At 41.6% G+C, this 23,342-nt stretch overlaps 1 long non-coding RNA gene across 1 annotated transcript; it reads left to right on the forward strand.

Annotated features, from left to right (window-relative positions):
- Positions 1 to 337: 337 nt before the first annotated feature.
- LOC125388538 (uncharacterized) lies at positions 338 to 19,025 on the forward strand. Its single transcript, XR_007228267.3, has 3 exons — positions 338 to 525; positions 2,066 to 2,139; positions 16,928 to 19,025. It is a non-coding gene; the product is annotated as an uncharacterized LOC125388538 (long non-coding RNA).
- The last annotated feature ends 4,317 nt before the right edge of the window (positions 19,026 to 23,342 follow it).

Below are 23,342 nucleotides of genomic sequence, written 5' to 3' on the forward strand. Positions count from 1 at the left end.
GCTAAGTATGTATGTACATAGATTGGGAGAAGTGTTGTATAAAATGTAATCTATTGCTTTTGGACAGATAATTGACAATGTCCTAAAGAATCACGGGTGTCTGTAGCAGGGTGGGAGGAAGACTGAACTTTTGTTCCCTGAGTGATTGGAGCTACTTCTGAGTACGGTACACTACCAACTCTACCTGTGCTACTGGCCTCAAGCTACAGAGGGTACTGGTCTGCCAGAGGCCTGCTGACAAAACCCGCATTTCCGGTGCCTAGTATGGCTTCGTCGGCAGGCCGCTACGCATGCGCACTAGCGAGGCACGAGACTAGGAGTTCGTTGATCCGTTTGTGTTCTGCATCCAGCTACTCATGCAAGGAGGTCGTCGTTCTTGCTGTTAGGGCTGCTCCGAGGTAGTGGGCGGCATCTCAGCGTCCACATGATGCAGGGTTTTTATGGCCATAGTTGTCGCCATGGGCTCATGGACGTTGCCGGACGTGCCCTACTGAGGAAGAAGGGAAGGAACCATGTCCAGAGCAGGTTAGGGGCTTTGGTTTGGCCTCGACCTTTCCTGCGCCTCCACCGCCATGGATCTTAGTGTTCTCCGGGACTGTCCTCCACCTACCAGTAGTCCCAATTTATCCATACAGGTCTCAAGTCTGTGGAGCTTGGGCCTGCATGGAATGTGGGGCACCGCTGCTGGTATTGGGACGCCCCTTTTCCACAGTCCTCAGATTGTTTAAGTGCTGACCATGTGAGGGATCCGGTCTGAGTAGGACATATTCTGCCCTTGTGGCTCTTCGTTTCATCTCTACACATAAGTAGCAACCTGAAGCCAGGCATGATTCAGGCTGTCCATTCCCTGTTTTCATACTTTAGTAAGTCCTTGTTTATCCCCCGAAAATATTTCGAATTTGTCAGCTTACCTGCTTCGGAGTCTTGGTGCAGAATTTGCCTGACATAGCTGCAGACAAGTTCTACAGATGAACATTCATTTATTTACTCCTTCTTTCCAATCTACTCTTCACGTTTATGCAGTTATTTTAAAGCCAAAATGAAGTTGAAATTGGGAGACAGGTCAAGTTAAAATTAAAGCATTGCTTTAAGAGTTTTAAAAAACAAGTGAACCCCTTGTGGTTTGTAACATAAGATTCTGGTGCTCTGGGGTCCTCTTCACACAGCCCTCTCTTGCCACTCAGTCCTCACTTTTAGGCTACCTTTATGGATGACCTCTGGTTAGCAGTCATGAAGGTACAGAGGCCAGCTCAAGCCTTACTCTCCATGGTGGTCCGTAGTGTGACTGGAGTTCAAGTCGTCTGTCCACGGGAGAACCTGGGGATTTCTACTGACAGAATTGGTGTCAGTGGTGTGAAGACTGAAAATACAGCGTAGTGAAAGACTAGAACTTGGGATCTTTCAGCTGGTGTTTATTACTTCTTAGTGTTTTCATTAATAATGTTAGTTAGCCAACAAAACACAGGGGTTGCTCTCGTTCACTCCCCACTATTCTGTGTCCTTTGCTCCTCCCACTGGTTTCTATCTCCCAAATTGTCAACCTTGCATGTTCAGGCGTGTGTGTGTGTGTGTGTGTGTGTGTGTGTGTGTGTGTGTATGCATTTAAACCTATGTACACACACAGTTCCATATGTGAGAAAATCCTACTTGTCTTTCCTCTGTCTCCAGTCTCATCTCTTGTTGCCCCTCCCCTCCTCTTAGAACCTTTCTTCCTCTGACATAATCCCAGTCCTGCTCACATGCCCTTCATGTCTCCTTAGTATTTGACTCCAGGCCGTTTTTATCAGGTATACAGATGTTCTGACCATTCCTGATTTGGGGTATTGTTCTTATATTTGGAGACCACTACACTGTTTTATTGCCTTGCGTCTATTTTCCAGATATTAAAACAGGGAGAAGGAAAGTAGAGGTGGTTCTTAAGAGTTGTATAGGTTGAGTGGCAAAAGTCAGGGCAGAGAGAAGGGACGTGTTGTATGGGATTGGCTTTCTATCTTAAAGACACCTTCATTCCATGAAGAGAAGATGGTTAAGTTGCAATCTGGTCAACAACAATCCTATGTAACAGGTGGGAAGACTGCGTCCAGTGGACAGAGGATGACTGGGACTCATTTTGCTGCTTTCGAAGTTCGTTTGTGAAAGGTGAGTGAAATGAATTCAGGATTCTTTCAGAAATGCACATTCCTCATATAGAATGCCAGTTCTCAACCAGATTGCTAACACATTTACCCTTCTTATAATAAAATGACTCTGTGATATTACTTTGTTAACCAGAAATGAAACTCACAGATCAATTTGATCTACTTTCATGTAGTTTCAGGAAAAGACATGATTGTAATGCTCTAACATAACGAATAAACCAAATTTATGATAATGTGTTTCAGTATGTGAACACATTGACTTAACTAGACTAGAAACATAAATAGTTCATTATCCTGTGTCAGAAAGGTGATTGCTACTGGAAATTCAATGAAAATTAGAATTGTGGGGAAGAAAATGTTACGAACATTTGTGAAATGGAATTAGTTGCAAAAACGTAGATAAATAGGAACTTTTTCCGCTATTTTTGTTCTAATGTTGAAATTCTCAGCTGATTCAGATGTGGGTCACAAATAAGCACAGAATTGCAGTGTGTGTGTGTGTGTGTGTGTGTGTGTGTGTGTGTTTTTCAAGGATGGAGATGTACCCACTATTATCCCAGTATGTTGAAGACAGAGCCTAGAGAATGACAGTTTCAAATCCAACCTGGTCTTTGTAGTAAATTCCAAACCAACCTGGACTACAGAGTAAAAATTGCCTTAGAAAAGTTCAAAATTAGGGTTTGGAGATAGGTCAGGAGTACGAATCCTTGCTATCCTAGTGTGAGGACCTCAGTTTGAATACCTAGCATTTGTGTAAATAGCTAGGCATGGCTGCCTATTTCTGTAACAGCAGTATAGAAGTTGACAGGGAAGACAGATTCTGAGAGCTTGCTGACCAACCAGCCACTCTAGCCAAAATGATAAGCTTCCCTTCCAATGGTAGATCCTATCTTATTCAAGGCTGTAGAGGAAGTAGAACAATAGAGAAAGACACCCAGCATCCTGCTCTGCCTTCTACATATCTGTGAATGACTGTGAGTCCATACATATGCATATATGACATATCCAACCTCCAAATTCCCTAAGACACTCATACCTTCCTGAAAGTGAGCTTCCTTTCTTCCAAGCTCTGGAAGAGATACCGTAATGGAGCTCCCAGGAGAGTAAAAACTGCCCTCTGTGCAGGTGGAGTTTTTTTGTTGGGATCTTCGCTGGTCAGCTCTGTCCCACCAGTCAGCTCTGTCCTGCCAGCTGTTCCCAAATAATCACAAAGAGACTTAATATTAATTATAAATGCTCAACTGATAGCTTAGGCTTATTACTAACTAGCTCTTACAACTTAACCCATTTTTTTAAATCTAATTCTACCATGTAGCTTGATACCTTAGCATGGCATGTTCATCTCTTGCTTGCTCTGTATCTTCTGGTCACTCCTTGCAACTCCGCCCTTCTTCTCTGTGCTCTTTTTGTCCACAAGTCCCACCCAGCATTCACCTGTCCAGCATTTGGCCAGTCAGCTCTTTATTTACCAATGAGAGTAATACATATCTATAGTGTACAAAAATTGCTCTACAGTAATTGTGTGTGTGTTTGTCATTGTGTGTTCATCTCATGGGGCCAGAATAAATGCATAGTGTGGTTGGTATAAGACTTGTGGTGGATAATGTCCTCGTGGGCTCATATAGTTGAATATAGTTGGTCTCCAGTTGGTGGATCTATTTGAAAAGGAGGAGGAGGAAGAGGAGGAGAAGGAGGGGAAGTAGGTTTATCACTGTTGGTAGTCTTTGAGGTTTCAAAAGCCCTTGTCATTCCCAGTGTTCTCCCTCTGCTTCTTGCTTGTGAATCAGATGTAAGTTCTGAGCTACTGTCCCAATAACATGCCTGCCAGTCTGTTTCCATGCTCTACACTCTTGATAATCATGGACGACTGAGACCCAGATTAAATGTTTCTTTCATAAGTTGCCTTCACTATGGTGTTTGTCATGGCAGTAGAAAACTACGATGGGACTTTTTAAAAGAAATACTTTATTCATTAAATTTACTTATTCTGCTTTTTGTAGGTTTTGCCTGCACGTTTGTATGTACACAGTATGCATGTTGATGCTCACAAAAGTCAGAAGAGTACACCAGATGCCCTGGAACTGGGTTATAGATGGTCAGGAAACTGCTGTGTGGGTGCTAGAGATCAAACCTCGGTCCTATGTAAGAGCAGCAAATGTTCTTCACCTCTGAGCTGTCTCTGCAGCCAAAGACAGGACTTAACAAAGGGTTGTTCTCTTTTACTTCACTCTCTGACAGACTTCTGAAGTATTGTAATTCCAAAATAATGTTTTTCTCCTTTGGATCTTTTTTTTAATATGACAGTAAAATTAGGAGCTAGAACTGATTATTAATTCAACACGTATGAAGCAAGGTAAGTGGAGTGCATTTTAAAAAGATTTTTTACTTGTGTGTGTTTTTCATATGTGCCTGTGTGTACATGCGTGTGCATGAGTAGTATATGTCTATGCTGAGGCCTGCATGGGCTTATATATAGATTAGAGCATTTCTCTGTGGGTCCTTTTTATGACTCATCCTCTCTTCTTAAGCAGGGCCTCTTCTTCCTGAACATGAAACTTATATTAGTCAGGGTTCTCTAGAGGAAAAGAACTGATAGAATGAAAGAATAAATGTCTGTCTCTCTGTCTATCTATCTATCTATCTATCTATCTATCTATCTATCTATCTATCTATCTATCTATCTACCTATCCATCTATCTATAATTAAAGGATTTATTAGAGTGACTTCCAGAATCCAGTAGTTATTCAGTCCATGAGGCTGGATGTTTCATTTGGTCTTCAGTATACACTGGAATCCCAGAAAAATTCCCTCCATGGCTTTAATACCAGTGAAGGAATGAACTTGCCAGTGAGAGCAAGCAGGCTGAGAACTACAGTGTCCTTTTTCTATGTCTTTTACATTGGCTGCCTGCAGATGTGGTCCAGGTTTAAGGTGGATCTTCCTGTTGTATAGAGAGGTCCTGCTTGTTCATCCCAGCCACCTGGCTAACTTACATCTGAACTAACCACACAGAAACTGTGTTAATTAAATTACTGCTTGGCCCATTAGCTCTAGTTTCTTATTGGCTAATTCTTACATCTTAATTTTACCCATTTCTATCAATTTGTGTATCACCACGAGGTTGTGGCCTACCAGAAAAGTTTCAGCATGTCTACCTCTGGCCACGGATTCATGGCATTTCTCATTCTGCCCTTCTTCTTCCCAGCATTCAGTTCTGTTTTTTCGCCTACCTAAGTTCCATCCTATCAATTAGGCCAAGGCAGTTTCTTTATTCATTAACCAATGAAAGCAACACACAAGCAGAAGGAAATCCTACACCATTTCCCCTTTTCTGTTTAAACAAAAAGAAAGGCTTTAACTTTAACATAATAAAATTACATATAATAAAACAGTTCTCATGCAAGAATTAGAGTTACAATATTTATGTCTACTTTATCTTTTATCATAACTAAGAAAAACTATAACTATAACTTATCTATTCTTCAACTCCATCAAAGACTCCAGAAGGATATAGTATTACCTAAGTAAACAGGAAGTGCATTATAAACAACTTCCAAAACTCTAGAATTAACATCTTGCTGCTTGGACATTTACCCAAAGTTCTTTTGTGTTGGGGGCCAATTGTTGAGGGGAGCACAAGGCCCTTTGTTCCATCCTGCCCGGCTACCTTACACATGAAATAATCACACAGAAACTGTATTAATTAAATTACTGCCTGGCCCATTATATCTAACCTCTTCTTGTCAACTCTCACATCCTGATCTAACTCATTTCTACCAATCTGTGTTCACCACGAGGTTGTGGCTTACTGGGAAAGATCCTAACCAGCGTCAGTTTCATGGAATCTCTCTGTCTGCCTTCCTCCTCCCAGCATTCAGTTCTGTCTTCCCGCTTATCTCAGCTCTGTCCTATCAAAAGGCCAAGGCAGTTTCTTTATTCAACCAATGAAAGCAATGCAAATACAGAAGGACCTCCTACACCACTTTTGTACCATTGGGGTATCCATCTTCAGCCTACAGGCTCATAGTATCCAGCAGACTTTTCTGTGTCCTGCAGAATGTCTCACAGACTCTGTCATGAAAAGTCCTAAATTTTTAAAACACTTAAATGCCATATTCTGAAGGTCTCTGAAAGATTTGAAAAATCTCTATTCATCTGAAATACTTCTATGTACATCTAGAAAATCTAAGTAACATGACTACAAACTTGACAATTATAGAGGATTATCTATTACCCTATATTTCTTAATTATACATTACATTTTTTAAAATGAACTACACAATCACACCACTTCAATCAAGAGCAGAAATATACATATAACAAGATTGACCTTAAATTTTTATCAATAAATCAAGATCCATACCAGTGTAAATTATTCATATCTATGTCATATCCCCCCTTTAAATGTAAAAGAACATTTATAAGCAATATTTGGGAGTATGGGCACAGATTTATCCATACTGCTTTGTGCTGATTGGGGGCACTGTTAATTAGGTCTTTTATGATGTATCCTGTGTTCTAGGTTCATCTCAGTCAGCAGTTGAGTGAAGTAAGTCTTTGAGGGTGTTCATGGCAACTTTTCAGGAGGTCTTGGTTCATGAAACCATAATCACGTGGAGGCATCCCACAGGTTCTCATCTTCTGTGAAAACAAAGGAAGAACCTCTTTTCCAAAGCACCATATTCTTAGACCAAAATTCTGAAGTCAAGATACCTTTCTGCTAACCCTATAATAGCTCCCTTAATCAAGACATCTCTCTCCTTTCTTCATCTCTGTCCTTCCTCCATCTCTAGTATCCCATTCCTTCAATTTCTCCTCTACCCTCTTCTTCTTTCCTCCTCTTCTCCTCCAACCTTCCTTTTTCCCCCCACCCCTATGTTCCCAACCCTGCCAGTCAATCCTTTCTGTTTCCAATTTCCAGGTAAGTCTATATATATTCTTCTTTGGTTTCACCTTATTACTTAGCTTCTCTAGGATCATTAACTACAGGCTCAATGTCCTTTGTTTATAGCTAGTATCCACTTATGAGTGAGTACATACCATATTCCTCTTTTTGGGTCTAGATTACCTCACTAAGGATATTGTTTTCTACTTCCATCTATTTGCATGCAAAATACAAGATGTCATTGTTTATTACTGCTGAGTAGTACTCTAGTGTAAATGTGCCACATTCTCTTTATCCATTCTTCAGTTGAGGGGCATTTAGCTTATTTCCAGGATCTGGCTATTACAAATATTGCTGCTATAAACATACATGAACAAATGCTTTTGTAGTATGGTTGAGCATTTGGGTATATGCCCAAGAGTGGTATTGTTGAATATTGAGGTAAGTTGATTTCCAATTTTCTAAGAAATTGCCATACTGATTTCCACAGTGGTTGTACAAGATTGCATTCCTACCAGCAATGGATGAATGCTCCCCTTCTCCACATCCTCTCTAGCATAAATTATCATTAGTGTTTTTGATCTTAGCCATTCTTAAAGAGAACTCCCATAATCAATTTCTAAAAATAAGAAAATAAAAGAAATTAAATAAGGGAGATATGATATATAAAGATGAATACTTTACATTGGTATGGATTTTGATTTATTGATACAAATTTAAGGTTGATTTGATACACCGTGTATATGTATTTCTTCTCTTGTTTAAGATATTGTATTTGTGCAGCTCATTTGAAAATGTATAGTTAGTTAAGAAATACAGATTAATAGATAGTCATCTGCAATAATCAAACATTGTAGTCATATTAGTTAGGTTTTCTAGATGTACAGAGATATATTTCAGATAGATAGGTAATTTTCAAACACTTCAAAGAACTGTAGAATATGGCATTTAAATAACTTAGGATTCTGTTGATGTGAGACATGATTGCTCCTGGCAGCACTGATCTATTCCCAAGAGAATACTGGGCACAAGAGACACTCTATTTGAAGCTTGTTTTCTTTTTCTGTTTTCTCATTAGTGTCAAGGTCATTTCAGTGATCTTTTCTTTTAATTTTTTTTCCATTCAAAAATTTACACTTCCTCTCCTCCTCCCATTTCCCTCCTGCTCCCCCACTTTTTCTCCTCCCTCCCCCTTCCTCCTTAAGAGAGGGCAGGGAACCTGCCCTGTGAGAAGTCCAAGGCCCTTCCCCCTACATCCAGGCCTAGGAAGCTTTGCATCCAAATAGACTGGGGTCCCAAAAAGCCAGTACATGTAGTAGAAACAAGTCCCAGTGCCTTTATCAATGGCTTCTAAGTCAGCCCCCATTGTCAGCCACATTCAGAGAGTCTGGTTTGATTACATGCTCATTCAGCCCCAGCCCAGCTGGATTTGGTGAGCTCTCATTAGAACACACACCCCTCCTGGTCCAGACTTCCTTGCTCATCTTCTCCCTCCTTCTGCTCTTCAACTGGACCTTGGGAGTTCAGTCCGTTGCTCTGATGAGGATTTCTGTCTCTATCTCCATCCGTTGCCAGATGAAGATTCTATGGTGATATTCGAGATAATCATCAGTGTGATAGTGGGGCAAGGCTAGTTCAGGCACCCTCTGCTCTACTGCCCAAGGACTTTGCTGGGGACATCCCCATGGACACCTGGGAACCCATCTAGAGCCAAGTCTCTTGCCAACCCTAAAATGGCTCCCTTAATGTAGATATCTTCTTCCCTGCTCCTATATCCTCCCTCCCTCCATCTCCACCCTCCCACTCCTCCAAGCTCTCTCCAGTCTTTCCTTTTTCTTTTCTCTCTCCCCCTCTCCTCTTCCATTCTGACAGGTGTAAAATAGTATCTCAAAGTTGTTTTAATTTGCATTTCCCTGATCACTAAGGAGATTGAACGTGACCTTAAATGTCTTTTGGCCATTTGAATTTCGTCTGATGAGAATTCTCTTTTCAGCTCAGTATCCCATTTTTTAATTGGGTAAATTAGAATTTTCATGTTCAGTTTCTTGAGTTCTTTGTATATTTTGGAGATCAGACCTTTGTCTGATGAGGGGTTGGTGAAGATCTTCTCCCAGTCAGAAGGCAGCCTTTTTGTCTTACTGACAGTGTCCTTTGCTTTACAGAAGCTTCTCAGTTTCAGTAGGTCCCATTTATTCATTGTTTCTCTTATTGTCTGTGATACTGGGGTCCTACTTAGGAAGTGGCCTCCTGTGCCTATATCTTGTAGACTACTTCCCACTTTCTCTTCTATCAGGTTCAGTGTGGTTGGATTTATATTGAGGTCTTTAATGCATTTGGACTTGAGTTTTGTGCATGGTGATATTGATTTATTTTCATTCTTCTACAGGTTGACATCCAGTTATGCCAGCACCATTTGTTAAAGATGCTTTCTTTCTTCTATTGTATACTTTTAGCTCCCTTGTCAAAAATTGGGTGTTCATAGGTTTGTGGGTTAATATCCGGGTCTTTGGCTTGATTCCATTGGTCAACATCTCTTGTTTTTATGCCAGTACCAAGCTGTTTTCATTACTGTTGCTCTGTAATAAAGTTTGAAGTCGGGGATGCCTCCGGCAGTTCCTTTATTGTATAGGATTGTTTTGGCTACCCTGGTTTTTTTCATATAAAGCTGATTATTGTTCTCTCAAGGTCTGTGAAGAATTTTGTTGGAATTTTGATAGGGATTGCATTGAATTTATAGATTGCCTTTGGTAGAACTGCCATTTTTACTATGTTGATCCTACCCATCCAAGAGCAAGGGAGATCCTTCCATTTTCTGGTGTCCTCTTCAATTTCTTTCTTAAAAGACTTAAAGTTGTTGTCAAATAGATCATTTACATCCTTGGTTAGTGTAACCCCGAGATACTTTATGCTGTTTGTGGCTATCATGAAAAGTGAAGTTTCTCTGAATTTCCTCTCTGTTTCTCTATCCTTTGTGTATAGGAGGGCTACTGATTTTTTTGAGTTGATCTTGTATCCTGCCACATCACTGAAGGTATGTATCAGCTGTAGGAGTTCTTTGGTAGAGTTTTTGGGGTCACTGATGTACACTATCATATCATCTGCAAATAATGAAAGTTTGACTTCTTCCTTTCCGATTTGAATCCCCTTCATCTCTTTGTTGTCTTATTGCTATTGCTAGAACTTCAAGCACTATGTTGAAGAAATATGGTAAGAGTGGACAGCCTTGTCTCATTCCTGATTTTAGTGGAATGGCTTTGAGTTTCTTTCCATTTAATTTGATATTAGCTGTTGGTTTGCTGTATATTGCTTTATTATATAGATATGATCCTTTTATCCCTAATCTCTCCAAGACCTTTATCATAAAGGGGTGTTGAATTTTGTCAAATGCTTTTTCAGCATCTAATGAAATGATCATATGGTTTTTTCTTTCAGTTTATTTATATGATGGATTACATTGATAAAGTTTTGTATGTTGAACCAGCCCTGCATCTCTGGGATGAAGCATACTTGATCATAATGGATTACTTTTTTGATGTGTTCTTGGATTTGGTTTGCCAGTATTTATTGAGAAGTTTTGCATTGATGTTCATGAGCGAGAATGGTCTATAATTCTTTATCTTGGTTGTGTCTTTGTGTGGTTTTGCTATCAGGGTAACTGTAGCTTCATAAAGAGAGTTTGGCAATGACTCTTCTGTTTCTATTATGTGAAACACCTTAAGGAGTATAGGTATTAGCTCTTCTTGGAATTTCTGGTAAAATTCTGCATTAAAACCATCTGGTCCTGGGCTTTTTCTGGTTGGGAGGGGTTTTTTGACATCATCTTTTTCCTCACGGTTTATAGGTCTATTTAAATTGTTCACCTGGTCTTGATTTAATTTTGGCGTATTGTATTTATCTAAAAACAAGTCCATTCCTTTTACATTTTCCAACTTTGTGGCATATGGACATTTTAGTAAGACCTAATGATTCTCTGAATTTCCTCAATGTTTGTTGTTATGTCCCCCTTTGATGTAGGAGGGTCTTCTGTTATGTGTTAGTTTCATTAATAAAGAGACTGCCTTGGCCCTTTGATAGGACAGAAAATTAGGTAGGCGGAGTAAACAGAACAGAATGCTGGGAAGAAGGGAAGTGAGGCAGATGCCATGGAACCAGCCATCAGATCAGACATGCTGAATACTTCCCGGTAAGCCACCACCTCGTGGTGCTACACAGATTATTAGAAATGGGTTAATCAAGATGTGAGAGTTAGTCAGTAACTAACTCTCTAGAGATAATGGGCCAGGCAGTGCTTAAATGAATACAATTTGTGTGTTGTTATTTCTGGGGCTAAGCTAGCCCTGCGGGAGCCGTGTGGGACGAAAAGCAGGCCTGCCCGCAGCTTCTCACTACACCCCTTTTTATTTCTGATTTTGTTAATTTGTGCATTCTCTGCCTTTTGATTAGTTTGGACAGGGGCTTGTCAATCTTGTTGATGTTCTCAAAGAACCAGCTCTTTGTTTCATTGATTTTTTGAATTGTTTTCTGTGTTTCTATTTTGTTGATTTCAGCCCTCAGTTTGATTATTTCCAGTCTTCTACTCCTCCTGGGTGAGTCTGCTTCTATTTTTTCTAGAGCTTTCAGGTGTGCTGTTAAGTCTCTAATGTGAGCTTTCTCTGTTTTTTTTTTTTAATTTGGGCACTTAGAGCTATGAATTTTTCTTTTAGCACTGCTTTTATAGTGTACCATAGGTTTGGGTATGTTGTGTCTTTATTTTCATTGAATTCAAGGAAGACTTTAATTTTTTCTTTATTTCTTCACTGACCCAGGAGTGGTTCAGTAGTTGACTGTTCAGTTTCCATGAGTTTGTAGGCATTCTGGGGGTAGAACTGTTGTTAAATTCTAACTTTATTCCATGGTGATCTGATAAGATATAGGTGGTTACTAAAATTTTTTTGTATCTGTGGAAGTTTGTTACCGAGTATGTGATCAATTTTTTGAGAGGATTCCATGTGGTGCTGAGAAGAAGGTATATTCTTTCCTATTTTGATGGAATGTTCTATTTATGTCTGTTAAATCCATTTGATTCATTACCTCCATTAGTTCTCTTATTTCTCTGTTAGGTTTCTGTCTGATTGACCTGTCCATTGGTGAGAGAGGAGTGTTGAAGCCTCCTACTATTAGTGTGTGGGGTTTGATATGTGCTTTGAGTTTAAGTAATGTTTCTTTTATATATGTAGGTGCTTTTATATTAGGGGCATAGATATTCAGGATTGAGACTTCATCCTGATGAATTGTTCCTGTTATGAGTATAAAGTGTCCATCTCCATCTCTTCTGATTGATTTTAGTTTGAAGTTCATTTTGTTAGCTATTAGTATAGCCACACCTGCTTGTTTCTTAGGTCCATTTGGTTGAAAAACTTCTTCCCAACCCTTTACTCTAAGTAAATGTCTGTCTTTGTGGTTGAGGTGTGTTTCTTGTAAGCAGCAGAATGTTTGATCCTGCTTTAGCATCCATTCTCTTAACCTATGCCTTTTTTATAGGTGAATTGAGACCATTGATATTAAGTGACATTAATGACCAGTGGTTGTTAACTCTGGTTATTTATTTATTTATTTATTTATTTATTTTTGGTGGTAGAGTTTGTGTGTTTCCTTTCTTTGGGTTGTGCTTGTGGAGGGTTGTTAGATGTCTAAGTTATTGTGGGTGCTGTTGGGTTTCTTGTGTTGTGATTCTCCTTCTGTTACTTTCTGTAGGGCTGGGTTGTGGCTACGTATTGTTTAAATTTGTTTTTTTCCTGGAATACCTTCTTTTCTCCATTGATGGTGAAAGAAAACTTGGCTGGGTATAGTAGTCTAGGCTTACATCCATGGTCTCTTATTTTATGCAGCACATCTATCCAATACCTTCTGGCTTTCATGGTCTCCATAGAGAAGTCAGGTGTAATTCTAATAGGTTTACCTTTATATGTTTCTTGACCCTTTTCCTTTGTCATTCTTAAATTCTTTCTTTATTCTGTATGTTTTGTGTTTTGATTATTATATGGTGAGGGTTTTTTTTTTGATCCAGGCTTTTCGGTGTTCTGTATGCTTCTTGTACCTTCATAGAAATATACTTCTTTAGTTTTGGAAAGTTTTCTTCTATAATTTTGTTGAATATATTTTCTGGGCCTTTGAGTTGTAATTCTTCTCCTACCCCTATTATTCTTAGGTTTGGTCTTTTCATGATGTTCCAGATTTCCTGGATGCTTTGCATTAAAAATTTTTTGGATTTGCTGTTTTCTTTGATCAATGAGTTTATTTCCTCTATAGTATCTTCAGTGTCTGAGATTCTTTCTTCTATGTCTTGTATTCTGTTGGTTATACTTGTCTCTGTAGTTCCTGTTCATTTACCCAGATTTTCCATATCTAGCCGTCCCTCAGTTTGTGTTTTCTTCATTTACCTCCATTTCAGTTTTCAAGTCTTGAACTGTTTCCATTACCTATTTTTTTTCTTTTTCTTGGCTTCCTAGGGTATCTTTAAGGGATTTATTCATTTCTTCAAACTTTTTGTTATTCTTCTCATCCATTTCTTTAAGGGAATTTTTCACATTCTGTTTAAGGGACTCTATCACTTTTATAATGTTACATTTAAAGTCTATTTCTTCTACGTCTTCTGGATACTGTGTTCAAGTCTTCCTGTTGTATGTTTGCTGGATTCTGGTGTTATCATGTTGTTTTTCAGATTGTTGGAGGAATTCTTTTATTTATTTATTTATTAAAAATTTCCATCTCCTCCCCACCTCCCTTTTCCCTCCCCCTTCCCACCACCCTCTCCCTCTCCAGTCCTAAGAACAGTCAGGGTTCCCTGCCCCTTGGGAAGTCCGAGGTCCTCCCCCCCATCCAGGTCTATGAAGGTGAGCATCCAAACAAACCAGGCTCCCACAAAGCCAGTCCATGCAGTAGAATCAAAACCCAGTGCCATTGTCCTTGACTTCTCAGTCAGCCCTCATTGAAGCCACATTCAGAGAGTCTGGTTTGATCACATGCTCCATCAGTCCCAGTCCAGCTGGCCTTGGTGAGTTCCCATTAGACCAGTCCCACCGTATCAGTGGGTGGACGCACCCCTCACAATCCTGACTTCCTTGCTCATGTTCTCCCTCCTTCTGCTCCTCATTTGGACCTTGGGAGCTCAGTTCAGTGCTCCAATGTGGGTCTCTGTCTCTATCTGTTGGAGGAATTCTTGCATTGGTGCCTACCTATCTCTTCCTTCAAATGCCCTCCAGAAGGATGGATCTTCTGGTACAGGATCTGGACCACTTTCTGCCCAGGGACCTTGTAGGCAAAAGGGCATGCTTGCTGGGTACAAGCTCAGTGTGACAAAGAAACTCCTGCAGCAATTGCCCTCACCACTTTGTCCCCACGAAGCAGACTGAGTTGGGGGATCCTATGACCCCGCAGATGGAAAGGGGTGCTTGGGGGGGCAAGCTGAGCTCTGTTTCTGGGGTGTCCACACATTAACTTTATTGTATGACTCTCTATACTCATTTTTTCTTTTCTCTCTCAAGCCTATGTACATTTATCCAACACTGTGACCCATTTTTATGTCTTTTATGTCTGAATCTGTCCTTATTGCATTGTCTGTGATTTTCTACTGTCTAGAAGAGCTTTTAAAATGCTAAGCAGCTTGGTTGCAGCTGCTCTGGATGTTGGCTCTGCCTCTCTCCAATTTTAAAATGGTGGAAGCACCACCAGCGCTAGCTGTTGGGCCACCAGGCAGGAGCTGTGCTCAGCAGTTCAACCCCTAAAATGAGCGTGCAGCACATAAACTCTTTTTATCTGAGTTACAGCCAAATATGCCATGCAGAGCACTGCACAGCCTGGAAACATCTCTCTTTATGGCTGCGGGAATCTGCCATGCTTTCCCGCCTGCCCAAGCCTAGTAGACCTGATCCCATCACCTGCCCAGGCAGGAAGAGCTGAGATACAGGCAAGGTCTCAGCTACTTTTTTCCTGACCATGAGTGGGCACACAAACACACAGGCCCACAAATGCCCCATAGCCGGAGTTTGCACCCGCAGCAGGGCCCAGGAAGCCTCGTTTTAAAATGGCGCCGCTTTTTTTTAATGCTGCTGCTGTTAAGTCAGGAAAATTTCTCTATGGCACACCACCAGCAAACAGCAAAAAGCTGTGTTAAACTCTGTGTATGTGTGTGTGTGTTTGTTTAAAATTAAGCTCTCTCAGGTTTTTACATGGAGTTAGTTGGCCATGTTGGGTCACCAATTGTTGTATGAGGAGGGAGTCCCATCCACCTGGCTAGTTTACACTCAAAATAACCACACAGAAACTGTATTAATTAGATCACTGCTTGGCCTATTAGTTCTAGTTTCTTATTGGCTAATTCTTACATCTTAATTTTATCCATTTCTATCAATCTGTGTATCACCATGAGGTCATGGCCTACCAGAAAAGTTTCAGCACATCTACCTCTGGCCACAGATTCATGGCGTCTCTCACTCTGCCCTTCTTCCTCCCAGCATTCAGTTCTGTTTTCTCCACCTACCTAAGTTCTGCCCTATCAACGAGGCTAAGGCAGTTTCTTTATTCATTAACCAACGAAAGCAACACGCAAACAGAAGGACCTCCTACACCATCTTCTCACCTCAAATGATCAATGAACTGGATTTAGGATGAGTCTTCTTATGTCACATGATTTAGTTAAAAGTATTCCCTCAGAATTGTGCCCAACTGCCTGGTTTTAGTTAATTCCAGAGGTAGTCAAGCTGACAGCCAAGAATGACTATCACAGAGCTCGCTTTGTTTGTTTGTTTGTTTGTTTGTTTCCTACTAAGCTAGGAAGTCAGCAAGCTCCATCGGTCCTCCTTTCTCCACCGTGCTCCTTCAGTGCTGGGATCTGAGTGCTGCCTCTCATGCTTGCACAGAGACTTCTCTCAAACACTGAGTCGTCTCCTCACCCACAGATCTCTGCTTTACTAGTAACATGTTTTGCTGTTTCTGTTGCAGTCTTTTGAGAGTTCAGTGACTTGTACCCTTTGCTGATATGAAGTTCATCCTTTCATGGCTAATTTTGACAGGTTATCTAACTTTTTCCCTAATAGCATGTTTATATTTGGTGTCTCAAATGGAGGTTGGTCTTTGGAGATGGGCAGGAGGATCATGAGTTCAAGACCACTCTAGATAGTATAATTAGACTGAAAAAACACTATCAAGGCTGGGGCAATAGCACAGTAATTAATTTCGTACCCTGCAAGCCTGAGCATTTGAGCAAAACCCCCCATAACCCATGGGAAAGTAGGGATATCAGGATAATGCTTGTCAGCCCAACTAGAAAAGTATTAGATCTTGTTGCTGATTGACCACTATCGTATTCATTGATCTCCTGGTCATTGAGAGACATTTGTCTCCAGAAGAAAGCTGGGTGGCTCCTGAGGAAGGAGCACCAAGGTTGACTCTAGGCCTTTACTTGGGTGCACACACTTGCACACTTACATGCATGCACCCATAGGAATGTGTACAGAGACTATATTAGATATATTAGAAACATGAAGGAACTGTAATGTTTAGTCAGTGTTTCTAAATACAGTTCATCCTCTTGAACTGAAATTCTGTGACCCTTCAACATTGTTCTCCTTCTCCCTACCTCCAAGCCCTAGAAGCCTCTGCTCTCTCTAGTTATATGAATTAGCCAGTTCTAGGCGCCTCACACAAATAGCATCATGCAATGTTCTTCTCTTCCTGGATTACATTGCTAATCACTCATCATGTTTCCAAACTTCATTTGGGCTGTAGCATGTGCCAGAATATTCCATTGCCTGTGTATTCCAAATTTCATGTGCACTCTTATCTGACTGGTCCCATTCTGTTTCATTTTAAAGGAACTTTCAGGAACCAATAATTAAATGAATTATCTTTTCATTTATTATCCAGGTGGCAAAGCTGAGAAAGCCTATTTCTCCTACCTACTGCATCCTACACATGGTCACTATGGATTGCTAGGACAGTGAGTGACAAAGTTGAAATAACAAGTGGCTCAGAAAGGACCACAAGCCTCATCTTCTCTGTGTCCTGACTGCAGACATGGCCTTTATTTCTTCTTCTTTGATGTTTACACAGAAGAGAGCTGTGCCCTGTTTATGTGGATGAAACCTTCTATGTGGGCAAGTCAAAAGTTGTTAGTTTAAAAAAAATCCAGTTTTATAATGAGAACATGAGAAAAATTCTAAGTCATTGGCATCCCTCCATGAGGCTTTCTTTCTTGATGGTACCACAGAGGTGGTATAAAGTCTTTTCCAACCTCTAGCCACAGCTGACTGGATGTTGAGGTCATGGAATTTAGTGTTCACCTGACTGGAAGAGCATTATTTCTGGATGTGACCATGAGAAATTTCTAAGGAAACTGGTATGTATGTGGGTGCCTGGGCTCTGTGGGCAAGGTCCACTCTCAACTCAGGTGGACAGTGTGCAGCCAGCCGGGAGCTGCAGGGAAATGAGAAAAGATCTTCTCTGTGTCTCTCCTGGAACAGACATGCTCTTTCTCTGTCCTTAAGACTCCAGGTCTGCAAGGCTCTGGTATCTGGGTTGTGGAAATGTGTTGAGTCCTCAGATCTCTGGTCTCAGACTGAGGCTTACACAGTGGTTTGTCTGTTCTGTGCATTTCGGACATAGACTGAGCCCCTCTCCCAGTATTCCAGAGCTCCCTCCACCTTGCAGAAAGCCTGTTATGAGAATGCTCAGCCATGTAGGCTACTTCCTCTAAGAGCTGTTGGCTCAGTGGAACTTCATTTATATTTTAAACAATGCTGGGGCCAGACTCAGTGCCAACACAGACTGTTCTCAAGAGAAGATCTCCACAGTAAGTCTCCTCTAAGGCAAAGCGTAGGAGTGTGGCAGTCTATTGAGAGCCAGAAACTACACGGCGATCAGTGTGCATCTGCAGCCTGGAAAAGCTGCACGCTGAGATTCCCAACTGTGCCAGCAGCTGGTGGACCAAGACACACAAAGCCATAGTAGACAGGGTTCTGGGCTTGATTGGTACTAGTCACCTCCTTCTGGCTTGTTTCTCACTTCTGAATGGTACTGAACATTTTTCCCCTGAACCTCCATTAATTTTGAAAGTGTGAAGATTGCAAAGTGCACAGCCTTAAAGCCAAATAACACTGATTCTGACCTGTATCTGGAAGTGTATGGATTACTGACTTCACAGGCTCCCAGATGAGATGAGGACCACCTCTGCATAAGAATTTTCCAAGTCAGGAGCAGTTGTAATTTTCTTGGCCTTGTTAACACTTATTATAACATACCCTTTATAACCAGAGTGGCTGGTGCTGATATGTTGGAGGCCACCTTCTTTAGAATAATGCTTCTCCATCCAGAAAGGGCACTGTTGATAAGCTGAAGCCACACCTTTTTAAATGGCACTATTCCTAGCCCTGGCTACATCTTCACTGGCATCTTCTACACCATGTAACAGAAGTGGATTGTTGAGGTGTTTTCTATACTGGAGCTTCAGTCTCAGTGGATGATCATGCTGTAGTGAAGCCTACACAGTGATTTTCTGCATCAGTCACCACTGGCCTAATTGGACCAGACTCCACCTTGATGAAATACCTAGACAATTTTTTAACTTTTTCAGTTTACACCAGAGGGCAACATCCTGGGCCACTTCCCCTTCTTTCTTCTGCAGAGAAAAAGAAAAGTTCTTAGGCTTATAGTTCATATATCAAAAAAAAAAAAAGTCTCAGCATGGCTATGAACCAAGGTGTAGTTTTGCTCTGGTCTGATTCACTAGCACAGAATCCATACTCTCCAAGAGCCATGGAGCACTGTTACCACACCCTTACTGATATAGCCTGTCTTTAGGAACAGTGAAGTCAATATTTCTAATACCCCACTGTACTTTTGTGTGTGTATTTGCATGTTTTTGTACAGCTCAGTTGTCAATCTTTAATTGTAGACTACCTTGGTTTTGGGAGTAGAATCTTTTATCGGTATTGAAACTTACCCATTTAATTATGCTTGACGGCCATCATATGTAGAAAGGAGCTGCGGACAGGCCTGCTTTTCATCCTGTCCGGCTCCCGCATAGCTAGCTTAGCCCCAGAAATAATAACACACAAGTTGTATTCATTTAAATACTGCCTAGCCCATTATCTCTAGAGAGTTAGTTACTGACTAACTCTCATATCTTGATATTAACCCATTTCTAATAATCTTGTGGTAGCACCACGAGGTAGTGGCTTACCGGAAAAGATTCAGCATGTCTGACCTGGTGGCTGGCTCCATGGCGTCTGACTCATAGCCCTCTTCCCAGCATTCTGTTCTGTTTACTCCGCCTACCTAATTTTCTGTCCTATCAAGGGGCCAAGGCAGTCTCTTTATTGACCAATGAAAATAGCACAATAGACAGATAACCCTCCTCCATCAATCATATACCAGGGATCAGCCTGTCTCTTCCTTCCCAGTGCTGGGAGTCCAAGTGTGTACCACCATCCCACTGTATTATATTATCGTCAGCATTGCTGACACTTGGGTTCGAGGCCCCGAGCTCAGGTTCTCACTCTGCATGACAAGCACTTTTTATAGACTGAGGGTCTCTTAGGCCTTCACTTTATGCATTCCTGAAGTCTTGGTGCCCCTTCATTGTCTGACAACCTGTCATCTACAGTTCCGTTGTGCAGCTATGCCGAAATGTATATTCTATATCCCAGGCAAGGCTGACAATAAATGTCACCCCAGCTCATCGGCAGTCTCTAGTGAATTTGAACTGAAAATAAAGCCTGCAACATTTTCCTGGTGCTCACTTCCAGTGGAATTTAAAATTTAAAACATCACAAAATATCAAGTAATCAACTCCCTCGGCTCAGGCTTTTTGAGATGTATCCTGCAGGGCTGCTCAGCCCTCTACTGACTGCACAACAGAATACCTTACAGAACAGCTTACAGAAGACCTCAACAAACAGCCGTAAATTAGTGTGGAGTTGCCCACAGTGTGTTTGTCTAGCTAGGGAGCACTGCTGAGCCCTACATGTTTCTCCTCGATCTAAAAGTAACTATTCCCAACAAGACACTATGCATAGCTCTGGGAAGATCACTGACTACAGATGGGATAACCAAATGTGATCAAAACTTCTTGCTCCAGCCCTGTGAAAAACCTTATTTCCTAGTGAGAATGTTCACTGGGGGCAGTGTGAATACAGCAGAAAGGTCGCAGCTGTCTGTCCCCCAGTCACCCTCTTGTACACGTAGGTGGAATCTGTAAGAATCCTTCGTATCACTATTGGCCATTTTATTTTTTTGAGTTACTGGCCTCTGTGTCCCCAAAATGAACTGGTTCATTAAAATCACAGACTCCATTGGTACAGCCCAGCACAGGCTGAGTAGCCAGCACATGGTCCTCTGTCTCTGTGATCTCCACACTGACCTTGCTGTCGGATGCTGTTCATATTCCTTGGTGTATCACTTTAGGTCACATTTCAGGCTCTTAGCTTTGGGAAAATGATTTTTCAGTCTGAAATACAGCACTGCAATGGCGAATGTGAACAGTTCTAATGTCAGAAGCGACAGAAAGAAGACAGATTGGGAGAGGCAGCTGTCTCTCACGTGCATTGAAACCCCTGCCCTGCCCTGCTGCCCATCTGTACTGCTCTGTGAGGACAACATTAGCTCCGGTCTCATGCTTGGTGCTTGGGATCTGAGGCTTCTGTCTCAATAACCTCACGCTGCTCAGAAGATTTTAGGTCAGCCACAGGAATAAGGAAGACCCACCCTTGTTAGAACCTGGCGTTTGTACTGCTTGCTATATGGTGTTATGCCTGTAGCCCTGTGCCATTACAGGGCTGTATGCCATCTGGGAACTAAGCTGGAAACTTAAAACCAGACAAACACAGAGAGAGACGGAGACATGGGTCACTCTTGATACAAGAGTGTCAAGAATGTCCCTTTTCTATATAATTATGGATGGTCTCTCAGTGTTCCTTTAGTTCCCAATCTCGATGGGGCCTCCACTGTTAGAGTCCAAAATGGTCCTGTACTACGTGCTATACAGTACACTGACTGTAGCTCCCGACCCTCCTGTAGCTCCTGTGTCACTCTACAGGACCAATTGTGCGAGCCAGGAACTTGGCTGAGAAACTTAAACATACAAAGACACACACACACACACACACACACACACACACACAGAGAGAGAGAGAGAGAGAGAGAGAGAGAGAGAGAGAGAGAGAGAGAGAGAAAGACATGGGTCACTCTTGATACAAGAGTGCCAATTTTATTGAGCTCAGGGGAGGCTTAGGGCTCTGGCCATGCCCACCTCTCAGGCTCTTTTACATGCAGACCCACCAGCCTGCCAGCAAGGTCTTGTGCTCAGAGCAGCTGCAGCCTGGTCAGAGCAGAGAAAAACAAGTTGTTTTGTTCAGAGCAGCTGCAAGCATAGGAAAACAAGCCAGATCCCCATCTAGGGTACAGGGGTCCTTAGACCCCAACACACCTGAGAATGTTCTTTCTTCTTCCAGTGGTAACAGGTGCTTTTGCAGTTTCTCCACAAAGAGTAAGGAAAAAGACGAGGGTGACTAAGATATCAGAAAATGCACAAATACTTAGGCGAGACCCTGAGAAGATGCGGCCCCTGCATGCAGGTTTCGAGAAGTGCCAGGAGTGAGAAGAGGCACACCCTGAAAACCTTTGATTACCTTCATCCCCCTGCCTAGGAGAGAAGAGACGTGTGATCTTTTCAAAAGCAGAAACTTGAATGCAAACTCTGGCTATCTTAGTGGTGCGTGCCTGTCATTACAGCACTCAGAAGACTGTGGATGACATTAGTGGACTGGTAGCATCTGAAGGAAACAGTCTATACTCCTTTCCTTCAAAACAGATAATTGGGATTCAGTCTCTTTTCTCCACTCTCAAATCACAATATGGAGGTCTACTTAAATAGTACTTTACAGTGTTGACTCTCATCCAGGGCAATACTCCACATCAGATAGCTTTAGATCTTGTCTGGAGACATGGGTTTGTCAGAGCTGTAGACAGCTGTGTTGCTGTCATCTTGGGATGCTTCCCTGCCCCCAGGGACACTGCCAACCTTCCACTCTCAGCTCAGTCACAGAACCAGGAAGTATTCCCTACTGTGTCAGAAACTATGCTTGAGAAGACTAACAAGGAACTCAGTGTGATGACTGACAGGTGTTTGTTTGTGAGGACACATGTGGAACTGGTACAGCCAGTGTCTTAGGGAGGATGGAGAGAGATTTAGTATGATCTCAAGAGACTGCCTTCTGTGAGTCTAAATGGAAAACAAAAAGAACCCACGTTCTAGAATAAAGCCTGAAATATGAGTTACAAGACCTGGAAAGTGTCAATACAAACTGGAATTTGCACTCATCCCTATGCTAAGTTTGCTCTTCTGCAGAATAGAACTGGAGGGCAAGGCACCTACTCAATGCACACAGCCCTGAGAACTAAGCCAGACTACTCATGAAATTCTTGAGTCCTGGCAACACCGTCTTCAGTCTTTGTGTATGTGAATGGTGATCTGTTTGGGGCCTGACTAATATGGATGACACTGTCAAGTTCCCTTCTGTGAGCAACAGTGAGAAGCATGAGGATGAGGGCAGAAGTGCAGTATTGGTCACAGGAAAGGAAATGGAAACTGCAGGTTCTCAAGGTAAAAGTTTGCTACTTGAACAATGCCTCTTCTGTGCTGACGGCTTTCATGGGCTGGTGCCACATGGATGCCAATCTTCCTGAGGTTGAAGTAGCAAGCACACAAAAAGTCTTGGTTGAATTCGACTTTGGGGCCTTGCTAAGTGAAATTATTAGTCACTCTTGTCTTGATGATCAGGTGCAGAAATTGGTTTTTCTGAGACTGAAAAGAGAAAAGATGTAACATTTAAACCTGGCTCTTTCCGCCCCAGTGGTTTAGCACAGAGTTCTATCTCCAGCACCTTATACTTGGTTTGGTGATACATGCCCATAACTCAAGTGTTGGCAGAGAGAAGGAGGAGAATCGGAAGTTCTCAGCCTTGGCTACATAGCAAATTTGAGGCTGACTGGGTTGTAATATACCTTGTCGTTAAAGAATAAGAGTGTGAAAGGGAGGGAGGAAGGCAAGCTGGGCCCTTTAATATGTAGGATTACTCTTAAAATTCCATCATCTTGCAAAAAAAAAAAAACAAAAACAAAAACAATAACAACAAAAAACTCGTCTGGGGACTAAACCCAAAGCACACAGATGCTTGTGTGAGCATTCCTGATCCAAATACATTGTGTGAAAAGGTCATTTCCATGGAAATTTGATGCTTACACACATAAGTATGCAGTTCCTATGGTCCCTTTGAAGCAGATG

This window comes from Myodes glareolus, chromosome 6 (genome assembly GCF_982192425.1).
Source record: "Myodes glareolus chromosome 6, mMyoGla1.1, whole genome shotgun sequence".
In the NCBI taxonomy this organism is placed as follows: domain Eukaryota; kingdom Metazoa; phylum Chordata; class Mammalia; order Rodentia; family Cricetidae; genus Myodes; species Myodes glareolus.